Genomic DNA, 24314 nt, shown 5'->3' with positions numbered 1-24314 from the left:
TTGCTGTCAAGTGTGGGGAGTTAATTACAAGAGCTCTTTACATCCGGTAACCATCCTACAGAAACGAGATAATCACTTTGTGTGCATTTAACATATTTATGAGTAGATTTTAATTTAAAAGACAACATTTTTGTCATACTTTGTTAAACTCATGTCTGAATTGTGGTCAGGCTGCTATTTGGAACATATCGAAAATAGTGAGGCTTTTAGGGTGAGATGAAATCAGGTCAGATAACAGGAGCTCAGGTAATGAAGAGGTTTGACTGAACTGACCAAGTTCAGCATCAAAGCAGATTTGATTCATTCAGGTTTGACCTTTTCATGTCATCATGTTGACAGCCAACATTCTTCAAGAGTTAAGGGTGAGAAATGGATCACACCATGAATCAATGAATATTTATGAATTTGCATAAACTGAATTGAAGTAGTAAATGGACTGAATATCTATAGTGCTTTTCTAGTCGTACTGACCGTCACTACAGCCACGTTCACCCGTTTGCACTCACAAAAACCATAATTGACCCAACTTATGTGTGAAGACGATTCATATTATACATGAAAAAAAAAAAAGACGATGCAGCAGAACATTTTTAAAGAGAGACAGAAAAAACCCTGACCAGTAGTCACCAAACGGACCATCGGCTCTACCATCCTCCTTACAGTTTAACACGTCTATCAGTGGGAGACAACAATATGTCACAAATTGTGCTGTGCGACGCTGCTAAAAATAAAAATGAATGTTTCTCCATGTGTAAAACACTGAGACATATAATGAGAGACAGGTTGCTCCAGATAGAGACAGGTGTTTGTCAGGTTATGCATAAGCTTATAAGTTTTATCTCTGACAGCTTTACCTGGATAACTGCTGGCCCTTCGCTTCTGTGTACGTGGGTGTAAGCATGCGTGTGTGTGTGTGCGTGCGTGTGTTGTCCTTGCAGCGTGGCAGAAGATTGCATTACCATGTATGTCCCGTCTCTGGCTGACCACCAGAATCCCTGATGCAATCTGACACGAAGACAAATCAGTCATCCATGTAAAGTTATACTGAGCTGCAGTGAAGGAAAAATATGTTGCTGCATGGCAGCCATTCAAACGCTCTATTTGTAGTGAATCCTCCAGGGAAAAACTGACCTCATCTTCCCACAAAATAATGTGGTCCAGTGAGTAGAGTTTAGCTTACTGATGTTTTAGATAAAATGCAATAAAATGTTTAAGAATTTACTGCATTTTTTAAACGAAGCTAGCAGATTTACAAGACTTTGCAAATAGTCAGCCTTTATCATGTGTCATACAAATAAACTGGCAAAAAGTTTAAGATGCACCAAACAACACAATGTTTTATTGAATCTGAATGTAGAGAATTATTTTAAAGTTGGACTAATTTATATGCAGTTGATTTTGAAAAGTAAGCATGAGACAAATTGTCAGTCTCCAGAAGCCCAAAAGAGACAGTGTAGCAAAACGGATTTGAAGCTAATAAATGTGTCGAGGTAGTCATAGACAAATGTTGTAAAACATGTAGGCCATCTTCATGCCTCAGTGTCTACATGTTGCCTGTGTATTTATTATGAAGTCTTTATTTAGTTAAAACAGTGTTTATTATGGTTCTGTGTGCTTTCAGTCTAGCTTTAGATCTTTGTTTTTGCTTGTTCGACTATCTGATTTCAGGCTCTTGAGCATAAATATTTAGATTGAGGTTATGAGAGATTAAATCCCACGCTATAATTAGTATGTTTACCATCAGTGTTCAGAACTTTCATATGGTCTTCAACTAACACCCATAATCTGTATGCTTTGCTACATTTTTAATCATCTAATCTTTTCTTGTCAGATTTGAGTCCCGAACCATGAATATGTATGGACGATGCATCCTCTAGATCAGGGGTCCCCAAACTACGGCCCGCGGGCCGCATCCGGCCCGCGTCCACATTTGGTCCGGCCCCCTGAACAATACCAGAGAGCATTCAGATTTTATTTTATTTATTGTATTATATTTTTATATGTGGATTTTTCTTCAACCACCAGGAGGCTCTTTAGCAGGAAGTGTGTCCTGTAAATTGTGGGGCGCATTGCTGCCATCTGTTGCACTTTTAGGGAACTGCTTGACTTTTGTGTTATTTAATCAGTACGGTTGTTTGCTAGCGGTAGAGCAGATGAACACGTGTCTGTTATGAACGCTGCATTCCAGGTTGAATTCTTTGAAGCAGCTTATACTTCAAAACGAGCCTTTGTTAACATATGAGAAATTAATATGTTAAAGTTACAATGGAATATATACTAGTCAGTCCCAGTGACCGTTCACTTATGGTTTTTGTCCATGCGCTTTCTGGGTAAAAATCAATCGAGAAACGCCCCCCCCTCCCCCACCCTGTCAACAATCTCTGGCCCCCCACCAGAGAAGGGAAAGTTATGTGGCCCTCACAGGAAAAAGTTTGGGGACCACTGCTCTAGATGCCTGATAGGCATGTACAACTAACAGAGATCAGATACCAAACCTAAACCTCTTGTAGTGATTACCACAGCATTGCTGAATCTGATCTGTCAGTGAGCTCATTAGTGTCAGCTGAGCACACAGAAATAGCAATACTTCTAAGTTTCAAATTGATCTGTAAATTTGGATTGCCCTAGTCAAACCCATGACTTTGATTTGTTTGAGACCTGATTATCTCTGTTGAAATTTATTTGATTTTCCAAAATATATTAGTTTGATAAAAAAAAAGCAAAACAGAAATCAGTTAGGACTTTCTTAAAAACACACAACCTTCACAAACATATTCCACTGCATTTTTGGTTGAAGTTGAACATATTCAACTTTGATACAATTCTCCATTCTGCCACATGCACAGTAAACCTCTTAGAGGTATACTGTGCATGCAGTATACCTCTGCATGCAGAGAATATCTGCATAAAATACAGATGAGTCTGCTCAGTGTATTTGATTGCGTTAGTGAGCCCTTTTTGCACAAATCTGGGTTTCAAACTTCATATTGGTACTCTTAATTTGTTCAATGTTGAGCTGAAATCTGTTTAGTTTTTGTACAGCAGAATCGAACTTTTTGCCCTCCAACAGGGGGCAGGATCTTGTGCACATCACATAGTCAAGCAAAATCACTCGTTCTAAAATGGAGAAGTATTTTCCCAGGGAAGTCACTTGTTCCATGTTGCTGACTTTCAAGTGAAGGCACCCATTTTGTTTGTGAGGTCAGAAACGTGACGGTGTCTGCCTTGAAGGTTTAGACTTAGTTCATTTAGCTTTTTAAATCTATCACTGCGGTAGCTCCTTACCTGGTAAAAAAAACAGCCCCTTATTTTACGCCTCACTTCATGCAGAGTCTGAAACCTGGACTCCTGGCTGGAGAAATCTGTTGGAGTTTGACAAGTGGATTTGAATGTTTTTCTATTCTTTTATTTGGAATTGGTACATTTTGTCTTTAGTCCTGCTGAAGAGAACCAAACTAAATACTCTGTAACTAAAACATTACTCCATACAGTCACAGAAAATATTACAAAAACAAAATCAGTGTCAGAAAGCCTTACTGTATACATTTTAAGTGTAAACAATTGGAATGTAAATATAAGCAGGTACTATTTAACATTGTGCAATTGTAAATAAGACATCGTTAAATAAAATTCAATTTTGACTACTATCGTAGGCTGCATTCACACTGCAGCCTGAAGTGACCCAATTCCGATTTTTGACGTAATGTAACCTGTATTTTTATGATAGTCTGAACAGCACAGGTCAGATTATTTTCGAATGCGACGCATATCCGATTCAAATGTGCCCCAACGTTCATCGTTTTCATCTGAACATCACTGAAACTCAACAAGTCTCACTATTCTGCGTCCTGATATGCGCAAGCGGAATAAAAAACAACTATGACAACTGTAATGAGGATTAAAACTTCAAATGTGTAAGCTATGCTCCACCGTTAGCATCCATGGTTACTTCCTCAAACACTGAGCACTTCTTTTTATGGCGGTTGGCAGAATACTGACACTAATGCGCCATCTACTGCGCATGCAGGACACTTTCAGGCCTTTGCCCATTCACACTGATGAACACATACAGGTTGCATATGTGCAGTGTGATCGGCCCCGGCAAAAAAAAAAAAAAAAAAAAAAAACAAACAGAATTGGGTCACTTCAGACTGCAATGTGAACGCAGCCATAGTCGATCAAGATTGAAGCACTTAAAAAAAAAAAAAAAAAAAAATTGTATTGAAAACACAGTGAGCCCTAAGGCTCTGGCAGTTGTTGAAAGTATTATATAAATCGACAGAGCAGAAAGTAACCCAAGTTCTTTTTTATTTTCTAATCCCAAACACTTTGACAAGTGTGGCATTCAGTGGTTTTGACCATACAATTAACCCCAGGTGGCGTTGTTGGCAACAAACTAAATTATCACCCAGGAATTAACAAAAGGACACAGGTCCGGTTTTGCAATCAGCAGGAGACAGGTTAAGTCAATAATAATTTATCACAAAAGAATAAAAATACCTGTACATGAACAAAAAGAAAATTCACAATATAAATCCAACTAGGCTTACCGGTGGGTGCGACTAGGTCCTGGATGGTAGGCTCCAAAACAAATCAAAACAAACACCCGGGAAGTCACTCACTCTTTGAAATGCCCTCCACCCATTAGTGTTAATCACGGCACAGTCACACCAAAAAGGGACGCCGCATCCAGGTCCGAGCGCACCACCGGCGGTCCTCTAAGGAAATAAAAATAAGCAAATTGTTAAAATACAGGCAGTAAAAGAAATGTATAAAAATATGTGTAACTAAAACAATAAAAAGTCCTTGTGCTTGACAGGCACAGGAAGACGAGCAATCCAGCCGCTCCTTGTTCTGGTCTTGAGGCCGGGGGGTGTGTCCCGCACGCCGGTCTCTCTCTTGACCGCTAAGTAAGCGGTGACTCAGTCCGGGCAAAGCAGCAGCGTTAAATGTGTGGCAATAAGTTGAGATTCCTAAATAATAAAAACAGTTTAAAATAAAGGAATAAAAACAAGATTCGTCACTGAATCCACCTACCGATCAGGCCAAGCTCTCCACACTTGCACCCAAATGGGAACGCTCACAAATGTTGGCACTTATTGCAGGAACCACTCCACCCACGATCAAACATGGAGGTAAATACGCCCGTCCGTTTCTGAGGATAGAAGGCTCTATATGACTATAAGCAGTTGTAAATACGCAGGCAGCAAACCTCACCTGTACTCGGCACACAGACAGCTCAACACGGAAGCGCGATGTGTCAACAGCAAACAAGTGTCAGTCTGTAGCTCACCTCTGCTTTTATACTGAGCGCCCTCTTGCGCCATTGGCTCACCTGCAATCACCCTGCCAGCAGGTGCAGCCTCCAACTTCTTCCTGCCACACAAGCAACATTAAATATACCAAGATACCTGAGATAACAGCATATTTGATAACTCTTAACATCTTACCAGATGCATGGTAGATTAGGCACAATATAACATCAGTTGAATGCAATAAAATGTAAGGAAAACATAATCCACAAGAACACACTGAGGTACAAGTACTGCACCATTGAAAACATTACCATAGTGGTTTTCAAAGTGTGATAAATGTTAACATATGTATAGTAGTATTTCAGTAGATAGAATAAATAAAACCTGTTAAGATTATAGTTCAGCCAACCATACATTTTATTAGATATACAGCAATCAATGTTCACAATAGGGATTAGAATTGATATTTTTGTGGGTACCATCACATATTTGGGTTGAGTATAACGGAAAAAAAGACAACAGGAGGAAGCAACTTAAGTACATCAGAGGGAAGAAGAATAAATTAATAACTAATGAAAAAGTGGAAGAAATAACTAAATGAAGAGAAGAAAGGAAGAAATAAGATTCAAATTACATGTTTAAAATAAAATAGACATCTTGGGCCACACTCCATACTCGCAGGTGGCACTAATGCATACCAAATGTTTCTTGCCAACAACCAATAAAAATAAAGAAGAAGCAGAAGACATTCTGGTCCACACACTCTAGGCCAGTAGGTGGTGATAAAGCACACTGTTGTTTCCCAACCACCAAAAAACTAACGTGACTACTTTTGTTTACATTGAGAGGATTTTGTTAAAGGTGGGCTACATGGGTGTCTACATTTATAGCATGACTGTAAGGACATACCACAGTGATGCATATTTTCATAAAAACGTTATAGAAATGCTACATTCCACAGACCTGTTTCTCATCTTTAGCTTCCTTATAGCTCAATTCACAATTTCTTTTCAACATGAATCACTTTCTGTTTTGCTATTTGTGTATACCCATCAATCGATGACTGCATGAGTGTAGTTAATCCAGTAATAACGTACTACGTTCTGCTTGTCAGTGCAACAGTAGTTAAGCCTTTTTTTCTCTTCTCTCCCACATGCCAAAATACAAGGACGGTGACAAAAAATATATATAAAAGTGGTTCAGAAAACCACTGGTGGTGGCGTTAAATGTTCCTATCTCTCATGTCATTGCAGCTCACTTCACACATGATCCCACACCAGACACACATTTCACTGAAAACTAAAAAGCAACTTATAACTCTTCTGAAGAAGAGACAGCATACTGTAGGGCAAAAAGAAAGGAATTGATCAATGGGAATCACTGAAACATGGCATATTGAGAGAGTCCTACATTCTCAGAACCTTCCTCCAACAGCTGGAGTATCTGCATAGAACCTGCTGAATATCGCTGTGTGGAACACAGCAGTACTAGTGTTTTTTGCAAGGCTTGTATTGAAAAAATACGCCAAAATTTGTTGCACCTTCCAGAGAAACACAATGTAAGATCTTTATCATGGAATTTACTTAGACATATATGAATTCTGATTTATTGAATACGTTCTTAATTGTATAAAATTTGCTTTAACTTTGTCTTTTTCTTTTCTCTTTAGAAAACCTACTATGAGGCGACTTGGCAGCAGTCATTTATGCATTGAACTGGGGACCACAGTATTATAGAGACACAGATTTAATCTTACAATATTTAATTTCTGATAAGATTATAGTTTATACTACAATCTTGTATATGTCTTAGTTAAATTCTGGTGTTCACATAAGAGCTATACATTTTGTGCCATCTGAAATTATGTTTAAGTGATTTTTTGCACAATATGTGGAATCACTTCTTAAGCATCTTTGGTATCATTTATTTAAACTTGATTTTATATGAATAGAAAACTCTATATGTTAACAGATGGAGGGGAAGCTCTGGTTTAGAGACCTGGTTTGAGTGGCGGGGCTGAGATGGTTCGGGCATGTGTAGAGAAGGAATGTATAGATGCCCGAGCCACTTCAGCTGGCTCCTCTAAATGTGGACAAGCAGCTGCTCTACTCTAAGTAGGGCTATTTGGCTGCTTTTATCCAAGATGTTGTTCTTTTGGTTATTAACCACAACTTGTGAGCATAGATGGTGAAACCTGAGGTCAACCGATGAATTAAGCGCTTCGCCTTTTGACTAATCTCTCTTTTCACCCTGGCTGATCAGTATGTTGTCTGAACTAAATATTTAGTTTGGAAAATAAATGTTTTCATTTGAAATAGATATGTATGTCCTAGTCAAAGTGTAACCCGGACATAATCATAACTGAGTAAAATGCTGCTGTATTCCAAACTTGAAAACACTTAGCATTCGATAACAACTCAGGTGGAAGTGAGAGTGTTGTGCAACACAAATAATCACCTAGCCGGAACATGGCGTGCTAAATAATAAAACATAATTTAATAGTTTCAAGGCAGATAATTTGCTTCAATGAATTTTAATAATGGAGGTACTTGAATCATTTCAGGAATCGCTACTTGAGCCGGAAAAGGGTAGAATGCCTTCTCCGGGTCAGGGGGGGGTTGTCCTGCCCCAAGTGGAGGAGTTTAAGTATCTGGGGATCTTGTTCACGAATGAATGAAGAAGGGAGCAGGAGATCAACAGGCGGATTGGTGCAGCGTCTGCTGTAAAGCGGGCGCTGTACCAGTCCATCGTGGTGAAGAGAGAGCTGAGCCAAAAAGTGAGGCTCTCAATTTACCGGTCGATCTACTTTCCCACCCTCATCTATGGTCATGAGCTTTGGATCATGACCGAAAGAACAAGGTCCCAGACACAAGCAGCTGAAATGGGTTTTCTCTCTAGAGTGGATGGGGTCTCCCTTAGAGATAGGGTGAGAAGCTCGGTCATCCGGGAGGGACTCAGAGTAGAGCCGCTGATCCTTCATGTCAAGAGGAGCCAGTTGAGGTGGCTTGGGCATCTGGTTAGGATGCTTTCTGGACGCCTCCCTGGTGAGGTATTCCGGGTACGTCCCACTGGGAGGAGGCCCCGGGGAAGACCCAGGACACGCTGGAGGAACTATGTTCCTCCAGCGTGGGAAGAACATAGTTCTTCCCACGCTGGAGGAACGCCTTGGGATTCCCCCAAAGGAGCTGGAACAAGTGGTTGGGGAGAGGGAAGTCTGGGCCTCCCTTCTGAAGTTGCTGCCCCCGCGACCCGATCCCAGATAAGCGGAAGAAAATGGATGGATGGATGGATGGATGGATAGATGGATGGAGGAATTGCTACAGCAACAACTTGAATATAAGTTGTAGAAAACTATGCATTTAATGACCCAGAAAAATAACAAATGGTATTAGAGGGATGATGAAAAACTTTTCAATAATCTTTTATCTTTCTCTTTTTAGGCCATCTAATGAACTGTCGAGTTTCTTTTTGTCCATGTGAACATGTGAAAGATTGGTCTTTGGCCTGCCTCACCAGAGAAGCCACAGACTGCATTTTCAGTCTCCTCATCATTTCTCTTTAGAGTGCCAGGTCTCTGTTGAGGGATTCTGCAACACATTACGGTGGAAGAACAATCTGACTCTGTAAAAAGTAAAAAAATAATGTCCAACTAAATGTCTCAACAATATAGTAAATTATTAATTCTGTAAGGAATTTATAGTAAGGCCTGGGGCCGGACAACAAATAAATTACACTGTATATAGTTATAGGCATGTGACCAATAGAAAATACATCCTATATAACGTTCATTAATTTTACTCAACACCGCACAGCATTCTGGGTAATGGCAGAGGAAATATTTTAGCAGCTCACTCTGTAACGAACAGGTAAGTGTTGAAAAAGATTTTAGGTTATAATATATTTTAGGAAAATCTCTGGCTCGATCTTCTTCTCACGGATCCCAGGTTCTCCCGGTGGGCCGAAGTGAAGCCACACAGAAAATGAGTGTAGACGTCACAGAATTTCAGAGTTTAATCCAATAGAAGACAACGTATGAAATTACAACAGAAACTACCGAACAACAGCAATACATTCATTTACCTGAGACAAATGGAAAAGAATAAGAAAGAATGAAAGACAGAAAAGCAAAGACGTCTTTGGAGAATTGCAAGAGCAAATCTGATTTGTTACTCCTGTGTACAAAGTTTTATATTAAAGGCGTATTCTTGTCTTTAATTTATTCAAATAAGGCTTATCTTTGCTCATCCAACCTGGAGCCGTCTCTGACCCTTTTTAAAGTTAGAAACCCCCTGCAATTTGTTTTCAAGATCAAACACCAGTTGTCACCTTTATCTAAACAAAGTGGAAGCAGAGCTTCTCCTCCACTAACCTGGACTCCTGCTGTTTTATGGCTTTTCACAGATCAGTGTGAAAGCTGGAACTTCTTCTGATTGTTTCCCACACAGACAAAGGGCAATTCAAAAGATCTTAGCAAACAATCTGCTGTAACTACAGGTAACATAAAGGTCAATAGGGCAGAATAAGTTATTAATCTGAAAACTATAATTAGGCTATTTCAATCAAGACATGTTAAGTTTTAAAACTAGCATATTTTAAATTTATTTTCTTAACAGTGGCGAAGCAGTTTGAAGGCTTCGTTGCCTCATTAGCGAGCCGGTCGCCGCATGTTACACAGAGCGAGCTTGTAATGTCTGAGTCATCTACCGGTCAGGGATAAATCCATTCTCCTGTCTCTTCTCTGGCCTTTTCCCTTTTGTCGTGAAAACTGGCATAAGGTGGTGAGATCCGTCCAGGTACATGCAGAAAACGGAACAAAGGCCTGAGAAATAACAGCAATCTTGTATATTGATTTACCGATGATTAAGAAAGATAAATACAAAATAGACACACATGTAATATGTAATGGTTGGAATGTCTCTAATGCATAATTGAAATATATGTTCTGTATTCTTGAATTGTAATAACAGTAAGCACTAGATTGTTGTATGTTGATTATTGATGATTAGAAATGGTAACCGCTTGAGTTACAGAATAGATAAGTGATGGAGAATCATACTGTGAGTTATAAGTTGGTAAAATGTTAAATTGATTATGTTTTATGATAAAGTTACAGAAATGAGATGACTGAAGGTTTGAGAAAAAGCAGACCGTGTCGCAATTAGTACACTAAGCTGGGTGGGGGTGCTGGAACAACTCAAAAAGGGAAGTAAGTTACGAGAAATGGCCTCAACGGCCAGACGGCCAGTAGAAAAAGGGAAGTACCGAAGAGAGTTGCTGCAATGAGTCAAGGAGGAGATGGTGATTGGGGAAGGTTGGGACTTTCCACACACTCATGGGGACGAGTCAGAAGTCACGTAGACCTCTCCCATACACAACCATGGGCTGAGAGGGTTTAAATACCAGCAGACAAGAGAGGAAACTGTTCTTTGTCCGTGGCGCTGAAGAAGAGTCAACAAGAGGACGCAGATTGAAGACCAGCAGAGGACCGCACCCTGGGACCAAGGGGAAGTTGAGACTTCACGCCGCTAAGAAGGGACAAGATCCATCTGCCCCCAGCCCTGGTTCCTGATTCGACCAACCCCTCTGCCTCAACCCAACGATCTCTATTCTACGGCAGCAGACTTGGAGAAAAGACAAAGGTCATTGATTGACGAAGATTCTGTGCGTTTGAAGGACAACGGACAGTTCTGCTTTGCTTCTATTCTGAAAGAGGACTTTGCTCATCAAGACAGACTCTGACCAAGGACATTTGAAGATTTCTGCTGCCTGGATCAATTGCCATCAAGTGTGAGTTGAACTGCCCCCCAAAAGCCTCGCTTAGTTAAACTAGTGACACAGGATAGGGATAGAAATGAGAATAGGTTATGATTGATTTTAATTTTAATTTATTGTCTATTACAAGTTTGTAATCTCTGAAAGTAAATCTGCTTGTCAAACATTACAAACACTTTATTACAAAGTGTTTGTAATAACAAACACTTTGCAAAGAAAATTTCCAAAGACATCTGTTTCTTACTCATTTTGCTGCTTGTGGGCTCAGTGTTGGCGTGCAAGTAACCAAGAGAATCCGGTTAAAGGATCTTCAAAATAAAAGATCCTCCAGACTCAAATAATACAGAAAATGGAAATATTTAATTATTTCTTGCGTGGACCAGTACCAATTGGTCCAAGGGAGTTGGGGACCACTGCTTTAGACTGTGTGCAGTCATTTGTCCAGCAGCTGATGGACAGAAACTTAGCTTTCAGCACCATTAAAACGTATGCTGTAGCTATTTCCTCCTGCCATGAGGGTTTTTGGTAGCACAACGGTCTTCAACTACCCGCTGATGAAGCGGTTTCTGAGAGGTGTGCGTGTAACCCACATAAAATGGGGATGCCTCTTTAAGAAACGGAGGTTAGGGAAGCTAGGTGGTCTACCTAGCCAATAGGAAGTTTAGTTTCCAGTGAGTTTAAACCAATCAGAATTCGGACTGCCGCTGCAGGACCCGCCCTTCCGCAGCATTGAGTGTGTAAGCGAGAGAGATCCGGAAACGATTAAGCTGGGCAGCGTGAGAGTCTCTGTTTTAAAACAGTTATACAACTCTAAACAAACGCTTTCCCAGATCATCCGACTTCTAAGCTGGACACGTGAAGTAAAAAAAAAAAAGAAAAGGAAAGACAAGTTCACTTTTTCTGCTGAACACCGTTAGAGCTGACTCGTTAGCTCTAATGGCCAACGGCTACTAGTTTAGCCCTAACGGCTACTAGGCTAACGGTTTAAGTTCATCTTGTTCTCAGTTCAATTGAAGGTAAAACCTAATTTATATTATATTCTCACTTTGTTCACAATGATAGCTCATATTATCAAGGCTAAAGCATGGAAAATATGCCTCATTACACTATCTAGTGCCTCACGGGTCCGGACTGAGAGCCACCATATTGTTGTCCCTAACGTGTCGCATTGAGATCGGTGAGCATATTCTGTGCCTTTCATTTGGGTTTTTGTTCCGTTTATCACATTTTTGTTGAATAATATTGTTTATCTGAACTATTTGATTATTAAAATGTAAACTTTTACTGATTTTGGATTAAATGTAATGTTTAATATTGTTTGAAGAAATGCTTTTGTAATTTACAGTAATTGATGTCAAATATACAGAAACATGATTTAAGGATTAAAGCTAGAACAGCTTAATAAAATCCTATGATTCTGCTGGTCCTGTCTGTTGACAGTTCAGGTTTTTTTGTTTATGCTGGATTGTTCCTGAGGTTGGATTCCTCCTGTGACTTCGATGGCGAGCCTTCCCACCTGGACTTAGAAAGAACTGGATTCCTGGATTCCTTCTTTTCCATTTGGAGTCCTGCTGCACCCCGCGGTGTGGTAGGCTGGTGCCACTCACATCTTCACACACAGTTGGTTATGAGTGAGACCACTGACTGACATTTTTCTTTTTATTGTTTAATCCTGGAATTTCTGATCTCACCTTTTGGACTGGTTTTTATTTGGTACTTTGTAACAAACTGCTGTGTAGGAAATTCTCCTCATGTGAATGGTGTTGAGCTGAACCTAATTGGAACTGGAATTGATTGATCTGTTGCCTATTACGATTTAGAATTCAGATTACCAGGGTGCACCCAAAAGATTCAAAACTGAGAACTAGCACTTGGCCAAGTATTTGTATTATTTTTTTGTATTTTATTGTGTGTAATTTTATTTTCATAATTGTGTGTCTTGTATAACTGTTTGTTAATTTCATGGTTTATGTCACTAAAGCCAGTTGTTTTTTTAAATTCATTTAACTGCCTTTGTGTGTCATTTAAACACCCCACTATGCTCCGATAGTCGAACCTATTGGCCCATTCATCTAATATATAAAATACCCTTCTCATCTGTGTTACATGCGCAGAAGCAGACAGGTGTCACGCCCACTTGCTCCTCCATGGGATTTAGCACTGGTCCTGTGCGCTCTGGTTGAAGCTCCATTTGAGTCTTTAGCCCAGGCTCCTCTTAAGTTCCTGTCTTTTAAAACTGCTCTATTGTTGGCCCTTATGTCTGCAAAGAGAGTGAGCGATTTTTCCACTCTCTCTGTTGCTCATTCTTGTCTCGGAATACGAGCCGATGGCAGCTCAGCTGTGCTGCGTCCCAACCCTGCTTTACTCCTCAAAGCATCACAAGCTCGTTCAGATCAAGGGAGATATCTTTGGAGGGTTCTTATCCCCCTCCTCATAAATCTGAGACAGAAGCTGCTTCTCATCTTCTCTGCCCCATGCGCGCGCTCTCTTATGTGGTGTGCACATCTGCACTGCGTCGCTCTCAGCATCTGTTCGTGCATTACAGAGAACTCAGTGGGGTGTCCTCTATCTGCCCAGCGTCTTTCTCACTGCTTGTTGTGAGGCCATATCACAGGCTTACACTTCTTCTGGATTGGATCCACTAGAGAATCTGAGAGCTCACTCCACCAGAGGGATTTCATCCTCTACGGCTCTGCATGGAGGAATGTCTGTGGAGGACATTTGCACGCAGCTTCCTGGTCATCTCTGTGCTGATTTATTCAGTTTTACCTGTGTGATGTTTCCACATTCTCTATGACCCATTCTGTCCTCAGTGTTCTGACAGAATAGTTATTTTTGTTACATTTATTTACAAAGCATTTGAGAACAACACGGTTGTCCAAAGTGCTGTACAATAAGTTACCTATTCTGTTCATCATTACACTGTTACAGTTCATAATGTTTGTTGTTCCTGTTCACAGCAGCAGGTCTGTTTGTCTCAACCTTTCTGACCAGAGCCTATTCTCCTCTCTGGTCTTCTGCTGTATGGGAGGCCGGGAGACTATTTTTTGTTATGTGCGAGCAGATGCTTCATGGTGGTGGTCTGGATGGAGCCAGTGAGGCATAGACTACATCCTGCTTTGCCGTTATCCCACTAGCGATATCCTTAAAGGGCAAAGCCTAGGCGAAATAGAACGTTGGCTACGTATTGTAACCCCAGATTCTATGAGTATAGGCGTATCCCTTTAAGCTGTGGGCCTCACTGGTTCCTGAATAGCTGAAGAAAAAGGCTGTTAGGGAGCCGTTTGTCCGGTAGTGTGGGGCCCACCTAGTAGGTGGGCGTGGACTAAGCTTTTTTCAGTGCTGCGGTGTGCGCGAGGGATAAACGTGGGTTTATCCCTCGCGCAGTGATAGCCTTAAAAGGCTGCACCAATAGTCATAGAATCTGGGGTTACAATACATAACCAACATTTCCAAGCCTCCTTTCTCTCCATCCCCGGTTGTGGGATCTCCAGGTTGGCAGACTCACAAAGCCCTGGACCTTTCCATCATGGTCTCGGGCCTGATGCTCCCTTCACCCGACCTACCTGGCTTGTCACCATTGTCAGCTGCGTCCATCCCTGACTCCGTCTCATTGTCCAGCCTGGAGCTGGCTTCCACTCCCGACGCCTCGTACTGTTCCTGCGAGGGTCGGGATCCGGTGCTATGACGTGCTGAGGTTGCTTTTGAGCTCCTTGTGGGATTTTTTTTATAGATTCCTTTTGGAGGTGTTTGGCCCAGCAGTTACTGAAAATCTGTGTGATTCTGTCCTTGAGGTTCCAGTTCTCGTTCCAGCTCCGGAGGTTCCAGCTCTGGAGGTTCCAGCACTCATTCCAGCTCCTCGCTCAGGTTCTGGGGGTCTCAGCCCTCATTCCGGCATCAGAAAACATGGGGGTCCCAGGACCTCGCTGACGGCCTGCAACAAGGCCCCTAGTTTGGAATCATAGAAGGTTACTGCGTAAGCGTGGAGACATGCTGCGGCCATCCGATTGCCCCCCAGATGCGCTTCAGGCTTTGCTGCGGCCTTCCGGTCACCCCCCGGATGTGTTGTGTGGCATAAGGTGGTTTTCCGGTCGCCCTCCAGATGTGCCTCAGGCTGCCGCCATGTGTGCATGGTGGTCTGCTGGACTCGTCTGGTCGGCCGTTCGGCCTTTGGACTGTTGGGTGAATACTTATTGGCTGTCCATCTGATTTTGGTTTTGATTTTCAGGTCGCTCCCTGAAACCTGAGGTCGAATCCTGATAATTCCCAACCAACGGAGGCATGTCTCTCTTTACAGTCCTGCAGTATTCCTAACTTTTTAGTAATTTATTTGAAGTCTGTGTTTTATGAAACATAACCTTAGAATGATGTTTATGACAGATAACTTATTTCTGCATACCTTGCTTTAACATATTTTGTATAGTGTTACAGTTGTACTGGATTGACTGACGATCGCCATTATTTAGGACTGTATCAACTTCAAAGCTGGAAATTTACTTTGGTTGATAAAAACTCAATAGAACTGGTGTATTTGGAGCATCATGTTGTCATGAAATACAGCTAATGTTTTTTGCAATGACCAGTTTTGTAGTACTCGAGATCGATCTTGGTTTCGAGACCGGTCTCGAGACCATTTATTGATGGTCTTGGTCTTGTCTTGGACTCGAGCGCATTTGGTCCCAGTCTTGTCTCGGTCTCGGGCGCTGAGGACTCTGCATTGTATTTCAAGACCAGTCGAGACCGCAACTGTGAAAATATCACTAAGCGTACAGCATACTGTCCAGTTTATTTGTTAACATTTTCAGTGGATGCAAAACGCACCAATTAAAATCCAAGCGTGTTTCTGTTACTCCCCTCATCCCCACCTTTCACTCGCACGCGGCGCTCTGAGACATGCGCAGTGGTTTCCTCTCAGCGGCAGAAGACGTCTGTCTAATCGTCAGTAATAGAATAGTGCTGTATAAATCATAAGAAATCCGATGACCACAGCTAACTCAGCTTTGCTTTCACAGACGGTGGGGACTACGTCTTACTTTTTTCGTCACTTAGAAAAGTAGCTCAAAGAAAGGTAAGCTACGTTGACGTGATGCTAGCAAAGCTAGCTGTATAGAGACACTTAAGCATTTATGATGAAAAAAAGTTGTCACTCACTGCGCTGAATTATTGTGCGGAGGTGTTGACTGACACAAATATGGGACAACGCTGTGTCCAAAAGTCTGCAATATAGTGATGTGACATTCAGAAACAGTCCGATTCTTTTGCACAGCTCTTTACTTATTAGATAGGACTGGAGTGTCACTGAGAGCCGTTGTTCTATCAGATTACCATACGCTGTCAGAATAGCATACATTCAGTGAGTACCATGCCTGCATGCACATTAAGAAGTCTGACAGTCAGAGGAGTTGTCAGTTCACCATACGCAACAAGTTATGACGAACAAAAGTCATTAAATTGTTTTCAATGATAACTATATAGAGGGTGCTGTGGTTGCACAGGGGCAAAGCACCATGTATTGAGGCCTTAGTCCTCATGCTGGCAGTCACAGGTTCAATTCCCGGCCTGGCGACACTTGCCGCATGTCTTCCCCCTCTCTCATTACCCTCTTTACTGTCAAACTACTTTCAAATAAAGGCCACTAGAGCCAACAAATTAAAAAAAGATAACTATATAGATATACATGCATTGTCATGGTTTCAAAGTGTATTTAAAGCAGGGTCTGGCTGCAGTTGGAGTCAGCTACAACACACATCCATGTAAAACTCATTAACCCACTTAACCACTAAGTCAGGATGCCATACAACTGTTTTTTTTTAAAGGTTTTTATTGGCTCTAGTGGTCTTATTTGATAGTTAATTGACAGGAAAGTGGGAAATGAAGGAAGGGGAAGACATGTGGCAAAGGTCGCCTGGTCGGGAAACGAACCTGCGACGGCCACATCGAGGACTAAGGCCTCCATATGTGGGTTGTGCTTAACCCCTGCGCCACTACAGCATACCACAGATGCCATACAACTGTTAATAACAAAGTGTATGACGATCTACATCATGATCGTCATAGCCGTGGGTTTGTGCAAGTGTATGACGATCTGACCTGACAGAACACCCGTTCTTTGTTCTTGTAATGCTCTGCGTACACTGCAGTAGCTATTATTATTTTATTTATGTACGTTGATATTTTTTAAATTAACAAATAACTAAAACACAAGAACGAAAGAGCATGCAGAGAATGCACATTGCTCTTTGATTGTTTTCGTTCAAAGTGGCAGCTGTAATGTGTCAGACTGTGTTAAGAGAGGAAAAATTCTTGAACTTTAAAAACTTTTTGACTCGTTAAATCCTCTCTTATGCCCGGGTTCAGAAAAATGCTGTGCGCAAAGATCACGCAGAGATAACAGCGTCACAATAATCAGCATTTATTCAAGACGGATGCATACTATGACCAGACAAACACATCACATAACATCAGAAACCTCAGAGCACAAACAACACATGAATTTACCTGAGAGAGAAAAAGACAAAAGATGGAAGCGACAAACAAAAAGCAAAGACGTCTTTGGAGAAGTTGCAAGCGCAAAATCTAATTTGTTACTTCTGTGTAGAAAGTTTTATCCTCTTGTATTTAATTTATTCAAATAAGGCGTACCTTTGCTCCTCCAACCAGGAGCTATCTCTGACCCTCTATCTGAAGCCTAAACCCCTGCCGTGTTTACGGCCTCTCACAGATGAGTGTGAAAAGCTGGAACTTCCACTGTATTGTTTTCCACAGACAAAAGGCAGTTCAAACGATCCTAGCAAACCATCTGCTGGAACTACAGGTAAAATAAAGGTCAATAGGCCAGAATACATTACTAATTTCAAAACCACAATTAGGCCATTTGAATCAAGACATGTTAAGTTTTAAAACTAGATTATTTTAAATTTATTTTCTCAACAACTGCCTGGCTTCATGTAGCGGGAGAGATGGAGAGAGCTGTTACGATGAGCGTCTTGTGCTTGGTTACTTCTTGCTTGTTATTCCTTGGTCAGTGTTCATAGTTGAGCGTTATTTACTGTCAGGCAGTGCCTCAGTTGTTATGTTTAATGATGCAGACAGTGGTTTTTTCTGACATGAGAAATATGGGCAAACGCCCAGGGCGTTATCTTTTTAGGGATGGCACGAGACCACCTCGGATTGTAGCACAGAGATGAAATATTTAATATTGGTAAAATGTATTAAGTATTTAATATCTAGGTGTTTTTTGGGAATATGGATCTTTCAGATCAATTTGAGAAGCAATTTTGATCATATTTTACATTTTATTGTGTCATGTAGCGCAGGCTACTGACACAAGACCTTGACTTGGTCTCGACTTCCCTCGGTCTTGGTCTTGACTTGGTCTCGGACCCTAAAAGTCTTGGTCTTGTCTCGGTCTCGATACACTCTGGTCTTGGTCTTGTTTTGGTCTCGGGTTAGGTGGTCTTGACTACAACACTGGCAATGACTCATGGAGAAATGTGCATTTATTAATCTGTATAGAAATCAGTAATCTTTGAAACTTATAAAATTATCACACAATTTTATAAACTGACAATTTCTAAAATTGTCACACAAACAGACTTAAACAGACTCGCATAGCCAAAATACATGATCAGAGGACTGTTACAAAGATAAGACAAAAACCTCATTCTATGTCATTTACGACATTGCACATATACTGTCCTCATGTTTGCATGCAAGTATCTTTAATGACTGACGTAATATTGCGCTAACACAGTCTCGTAATTCCCAAATGCACAGATCAAAATTCCCAAATGCACATAACAAGACAAACACTTGTATTTTTGATGCAAACACAAATATACAGTATCTTGATTTACAAGCTGCTTTTGGGCTTCGCTGCATTTGTGTGTGATGTCTGAAGTCTTAATATATGTTTTTTTTTACATTGAATGATCAGCAACCAATCAGATGGCTTCCTTGTTTCTACCAATCATATGAACAGACCCCACATTTAGGAAACCTACTATAAGCTAATCACAATTAACCCATTCCGACAGTGCTGCAGCCATATCGAAGTATAGAAAATGAAGACCTCAGCCTGGTTTCTGGCCGCGACAGAGGAGCAGTAAGTTAATTATCTCTCTTAACATATTTAGCTACTGATCCTCATGTTTTTATTGTTAATCTTAATCTATGGTAGCGGGCAGGTGCTAACGCACAGCGAAACAAGCTGCAAGTGTTTTATTTGTGATTTAAGTGTTTCTTGTTTGCATTTGTTTTGATTGAAGGTTTGTGCTTCTATTTTCTGTTATTTCAGCATTTTATTTGCTTGCAATGCATTTCTGTTGTATTTGCTTTGTGTTTTTTTACATGTGTTGGCAGCTTGTTTCACCATTTGCTGCGTTGGCAGCTTGTTTCACCATTTGCTGCCTGTTTGCACCTGCCGGCCACTGTAGCTTGTAAATGTGACACAAGCTAACAGCTGTTTCTCTCTGGGATTCATTTCAGCTTTAAAAAACTATCTGATGGGACGCTGGAAGTTAGACGATTAAACGTTTAAATGTCTTCCACCCAATCTGGACACAGTGTCAGAACTAACAGCATGTTGGAAATATTGAGAATTAAACAAAGAAAATTCAATCAATTGTCATTCATTAAAGCTGTCTTCTTTTTAACATTTTTATTACAACACGTTAATGCATTATTGCCTCCAACTGGAATCCTTTTTCACCTTTAAACTGTGGCTTTTGAAAAGACTTGTGCGAAAGTTTGATGCGTTCAGATGGCTTTAGTTGTTCTGACAAATTATGTATTCCATGATCCTTCATGCAGCGAAGTTATAAAGTGAGAGAATCAGGAAAATCTGCTAAATCCAGTCCGTTGGTGTGAACTCAAAAGTCTGTGAAGACTCTGAAAGCTGTATATCATTTCCCCTCTTTAGGGCCATGGGTGTTGAGTCAGAGAAATGCGAATCATTACATAAACGAAGTGGGATTTTTTTTTTTGATGACTGTGACAGCTGATTTCATTCTTGGTTAAAAATAATAGTTTCAGTTTCGAATTGATACTCCTACATTTTAAAGGGACAGTCATAATGGAGCCTTAAACTGACAGTTGATAAACTAATGGGCGTTATAATGCGAGCTGATTATCTTGCTTCTTCCATAAAGATGGCTGTTCCTAATAGGGATTTAATGGGTTAAACATCTCGGCGAACTCCCCTTTCTTTGATTCTTCAACAAGGAGGCTTTTATATATTAGAACCGTCCCTGGTATAAAAGCTCACGGTTCTACAATACTGTATTTTCAAAATGTCCCCATTTGCATATATTTTGTTACTAATAGTCCTGAAGGTGTGAAAAACAGGACTGAGGGTCAGGATCAAGTCATTCAATCTGATGAAACTAATGATAAAATGTCTCTAACCCTCTGATGCGTAAGTGGGTCCTTTTTGACCCAGTGAGGTCATCTTTTTGCAATATCTTTGTAAGGAAAAGTTTTCATCACTTCATATTCCAGGTATTCCTGAAGAAACATGTTACTGATATCATGCAATTAAAAATTTTAATTTACCTTTTATACATTTTAAGAAATAGCATGTTTTATATCACTACCCCATTCTTCCGTGATGGATGGATAAATAAATCTCACACATACACACATTCACATGCGTGATATACAGAGCATAATAAAATAGAGACGGTAATGTTAGCTAGCTTGGATAGCTAGCTAGTTTCAAGAAACGTGCTCTTTCACAGCCCCACCATGCCCACACACCCACACACACATAATGGATGTTAACATTGTCCATTATTGGCATTTTATCATTGTTATTGTAAAATTGCTGTTGTTGTCATTTTGTTTTTAAAATGTTCTACAAATTGTTCTAAAAACGTTTAAAAAAGTGAAAAATGAAAATATTTCAGACATACATGAAATAACTCTTGTGTGAAATAAAAAACAGTAGAAAGTATTATACAAAACATTATTTTGAATCAAACTGACAAAAGTAGCATAAAAACACATTGATTGTAACCCGGGTCAAAAAAGGACCCACTCACGGAAGACTGTATAGTCAGTCACTCACGCATCAGAGGGCTAATGATGCATAATGTTAAGAAAATAAATTTAAAATATGCTAGTTTTAAAACTTAGCAACATGTCTTGATTGAAATAGCCTAATTTTACCCAGGTAGCACAGAATGATTGAAACAACATTGAATCAATGTCAGCCAGAAACATTGAATCAACGTTGAAAGCTGACATTAAAACAACATTGAAAGTGGTCGGTCACTTGTATGTTGAATCAACGTTAGGGTTTCAACCATAACTGACATTACTGTATATCAATGTTGATTCAACCATCATCTGTATGTCAATTTACATGCATATTTGTGTTGATATTACATTGAATCAATGTTGATTCAACACTCATTTGACTGTGGATCTGCATGCATATTTGTGTTTTTTCTACATTGAATCAGTTAGGAATCAACTTTGATTCAGCCATCATCTGAATGTGGATCTATATGCAGATTTGGGTTGATTTTATATTGAATGAAAGATAAGTATTTATGTACATTTTTAGGTGTGATAGGTCTACATCATAACATACCACTAAAAGTTACTTCACTGATGTTAAACACACTATATTATTGGCAGATGATGGGTAAACTGTGTACTAAAGGTTAAAAATCACAACATGGGTTTGATATAACATGTTATTTAAGAGGGACAGACCTTTAAACATATTTGACTCCTTTTTGACTATCAAAACAACAGTCTATGGTCCACAGAAGAACAGAGTCCATGAGGGTACTGTATGAACTAGGGCAGAGGTCATCAACTTCAGTCCTTGAGGGCTACCATCCTGTAACTTTTAGATGCGTCTCTGCTCAAACACACCTGGATCAAATAAACTGCTCGTTTCCAGCCTATTGCAGAGAGGAATGAATGCTAGTGAGGGAATTCAGACATTTTGGAGCAGAGGTGAATCTAAAAGTTGCATTTCATTACATGTTCACTTACCTGGAATATGTTAAATACAACAAATATTTACTTAAAGTGTGATCTATTTGATAAAATGTGTCACCTTTTTTGTTTAATTACACATTAAATGTTTAAAGATGGGCTCTTTCATCTGGTTTGTGTCATAATGTGGTGTGGCGGTGGACACAAAGCAGCAGGCAGTAGACTTACTTTATGTGGATGTTATTTTAATTAACAAAATAAACAAACTAAATCCAAAATCCAGGGAAAACAAGGAAATCCAAAACACAATGAAACAGGAGACACAAGGGACAACAACGGTAACAACTGGCATTGTGGTGAGCAGGGTAACAAATTGGACTGGCGAGTTGTGACTGAAAAAGAGGGGCTTAAGTAGTGGGACAATGGCCTAAATGAGAAGAGTGATAGCAGGTGTGAGTAATTTGGCACAGGAGCTGGCTGAGGGCTGGGGACAAGGTAGCACAGGGAAACTAAGGAGATCTGCTGGGAACACAAACGGGAGGAAACAGGGAACTGAAAAATACTTCTAATACAAAAGACAATAAGAGTAAAGAAAACCTGATGAACTAAGAGAGAAAGATATGAGGGAAACTCTAACCGAACCTAAATAGAAACAAGGCTGATCTAACAATAATAAGAACTAAGGAACACAAAGCAAGAGAAACTAGAAGATCTAAACAAAGAAATAACCCAACTTGAATTACTAAAGAAAGATACAGACAGACTCAGACATGGAAGAATAACTGAACCTATGGTGATCGAATTAAGAAATAAACATTACTAAAAACTCTGCCAGGAGGCTGAAATAAGAAATAACTAGAGGGATAAAATAGAATTAAACTATAGTCATTAAAGAAGGCTTGACATGGACTCAAACAAACAAGGAAAAGCAATAATATAATTCTAACTACACTAAATACCTCTAATAATATCAAAAGGTCCATGAAGGGCTAAACTAAAGTGAATAAAACATGAAGCTAAATAAAATGAAAAGCAAAACAAACCCAAAAACCCAGTGTCCTGACAGATGTCTGATTATATAATTGTTTACTTTAATCAAATAAAATATTTATTTAAAAATATAATCTTTCATTACGTGTATGTTTATTACCTGAAATATTGAAATATCCAATTTTTACTTTAAATGTGATTCATTTCTTCACCTGTTTACAGGCAACTTGAAGTGCTTGAATCAAACGATTCATGAATGTTTAATGCATTAAATTATTAAATGAGAGAAAACAACCTCTTCCAACTGTATTTCAACACAAATGGTTCATGTTCCTGTTCAGAGTCTGCAGCCTTGCTGAGCTCCTCTCCTGGGGTTTCTTCCTCAGCCTCTCCAACTTGCTCCTCTTCTGTTGCCTCCACTACTGTTTTCATTATTTACCTCTTCTGGGGTAAATAATAAAAACAGTCTCTGTAACTTGTTGATTCACCAGGGTCTTGCTGTATCCCCTCCTTAATTGACGCGCATGTCGGTCCGATGTTGTGGCATTTACCTCGCAGTGACCCATATTCAGCGCTGGAACCCAGTCAGGATTGATCTCATCCATTTCATACGTCGGTTTGCCTTTAAGAGCACATATCAGAACACGCATCAGTATTAATGCTGTAAATCTGATAACACAAAAAAACTTAAATAGTTTACTTCACAATAATCTAAGAACCTCGATGTCCACTGACAAAACTCAGACTATGCTATATAAACAATATAGGCCTGACCGAAACAAGGTTGACCCACTTAAATGAATTCAACAGAAACTGAACATGAGTACACCCGGACAAAATCATAGCAAAAAATATGACACAAAACCAACAAAGCGAATTTAGATACTCACCAGAATGGAAATGTCTGGAGGAAACCTGTAGGTATCTGGGGATGTTGGAGAAGATATCAGAACGTCTCACCGCTGATACCAGGACATTCGTCTTCTTTTCGTTAGCTCCGATAGCTTAGCCTCCTCGCGTTGATTCCAAGCAGGAAAATAGTGAAAAGAAAGTCCGTTTTCCATCTTTTTACCATTTCAATCATGTGATCGGACATTACATTCAATAACGCAGCAAGTTCGTGCCATAGCTAAATTATTTTAAGTAACTTGGATTAAAAAAATCTGCGAGACTGTTGTTTTTGTCGGTTATGTTTAACAGAGAGGAGAGAGGAGGCGCCCCAAAGATGGCGCTGGTGTCCCTCCGTCTACAGCAGTGACGTCATGTTCCAAAGCTCTATTACTGTAGCAACAGAACACAGAGCAGGGCAGAGGAGCTGCTTAGGACTACAAACACACCGTCATTGTA

At 40.1% G+C, this 24314-nt stretch overlaps 3 long non-coding RNA genes and 1 pseudogene across 3 annotated transcripts; 2 read left to right on the top strand and 2 right to left on the bottom strand.

Annotated features, from left to right (window-relative positions):
- Positions 1–3384: 3384 nt before the first annotated feature.
- LOC106906848 (uncharacterized) lies at positions 3385–5376 on the bottom strand. The gene is made up of 2 exons (XR_015764388.1): positions 5038–5376; positions 3385–4973 (listed from the first exon to the last, which is right to left on the bottom strand). It is a non-coding gene; the product is annotated as an uncharacterized LOC106906848 (long non-coding RNA).
- Positions 5377–10457: 5081 nt separating this feature from the next.
- Positions 10458–13029, top strand: LOC148157543 (uncharacterized). The gene is made up of 2 exons (XR_015764524.1): positions 10458–12204; positions 12468–13029. It is a non-coding gene; the product is annotated as an uncharacterized LOC148157543 (long non-coding RNA).
- A 104-nt stretch (positions 13030–13133) lies between these two features.
- Positions 13134–13804, top strand: LOC148157542 (uncharacterized; annotated as a pseudogene).
- An 8401-nt stretch (positions 13805–22205) lies between these two features.
- On the bottom strand, positions 22206–24314 carry LOC148157541 (uncharacterized). Its single transcript, XR_015764387.1, has 2 exons — positions 23858–24314; positions 22206–23589 (listed from the first exon to the last, which is right to left on the bottom strand). It is a non-coding gene; the product is annotated as an uncharacterized LOC148157541 (long non-coding RNA).

Source organism: Poecilia mexicana, unplaced genomic scaffold, assembly GCF_051168715.1.
Source record: "Poecilia mexicana isolate PSO_F unplaced genomic scaffold, ASM5116871v1 scaffold_10, whole genome shotgun sequence".
Classification (NCBI taxonomy): domain Eukaryota; kingdom Metazoa; phylum Chordata; class Actinopteri; order Cyprinodontiformes; family Poeciliidae; genus Poecilia; species Poecilia mexicana.
This window is presented reverse-complemented; position numbering and strand designations above follow the sequence as displayed.